The sequence below is a fragment of the Orycteropus afer genome, unplaced genomic scaffold (assembly GCF_000298275.1).
Source record: "Orycteropus afer afer isolate SDZICR_OR568_19922 unplaced genomic scaffold, OryAfe1.0 scaffold00194, whole genome shotgun sequence".
Classification (NCBI taxonomy): Eukaryota; Metazoa; Chordata; class Mammalia; order Tubulidentata; family Orycteropodidae; genus Orycteropus; species Orycteropus afer.
The window spans coordinates 1,426,280-1,427,283 of record NW_006921781.1 but is presented as its reverse complement, the minus strand read 5'-3'; the positions used below and the strand labels follow the sequence as shown (position 1 = coordinate 1,427,283).

General features: G+C 41.4%; 1 protein-coding gene across 1 annotated transcript in view; it reads right to left on the bottom strand.

Moving 5' to 3' along the window:
* ERICH6B (glutamate rich 6B) overlaps nt 1-1,004 on the bottom strand; it is a 186,150-nt gene that overhangs the window by 148,912 nt on the left and 36,234 nt on the right. The window lies entirely within an intron of this gene.

Sequence of the window (1,004 nt, the reverse complement as noted above, 5' to 3'; positions counted from 1 at the left end):
ACACACACACACACACACACACACACACACACACTTCACTGATTTTGCTTCTCTGGAGAACCCAGCTTAACACATTTAGTAGCGAGAGGTTTTCTGGAGGAACAAAGTTGTAAGGGTGAGTTTTCTGAGTTGGTTCTCAAGTCTTGTAGTCTTAAAGGTGTTGATGACTCTGCCTCCATTATAAAGAGGGCACTTCAATCCATGGTGTGAGGTTGCAGTAGAAAAGCACAAAATATCACCACCCATGTATCAAATATTTGTGAGAGACAAGACTCTGGGTGATTGCATATTGGATACTTTTCAACGATTTTGTCAGAATGAGAAGTATAAGGAAGCTGATTGGTTGGTCCCACTTTTGGTAGACAAAATGGTGAAAGAAAGGGATGAACTCAGGGTTTCAGAGTCACAGCTCAAGTACCATATAAAAGAGTTGAAAGTTGCCACTGTGCCTTGAAAGAAAACCTTATTTCTTACATAGTAACAGAGTTGAGATCTGAAAACCAAACCCAGAGTCTTATTTTAAGATTGGTTAAATTTCAATGGCATTGAATTCCCAATCTCAAATGGTGTCTGAATTAAAGTGAGGTCATTGTTTGAGAAGGAATGGGATCATGAAACTTGGAGTAGGGACATATGGGCAAATAATCTGGAAGCTGAGGAGACTGAGCACTGAAATTCCCTTGAATCACCCCTTCAACAGAACTAGTCCTCATACTTCCATCTGAAGAGATTACTCCATCTTTGTCAGCTAAGCAACCCTTCCCAGTAAAATCATTATTCCTTCCATCCCCACCTGATGAGATTAATCTAGCTGTACCTGAAGAGTCTTTGCGATATCACCTGGAGCATCACCTGAGGCAGATGCCTTACAAGACATTGATGAATGTCTCCAGGAATCGCCCCCCCCCCAAACACACACCAATTTTTGCTTCTAGACCTATAACTAAACTTAAGTTCCAGCAATCATGAAGAGGTGAAGTACAAAGTGTGACCCAGGAGGAGGT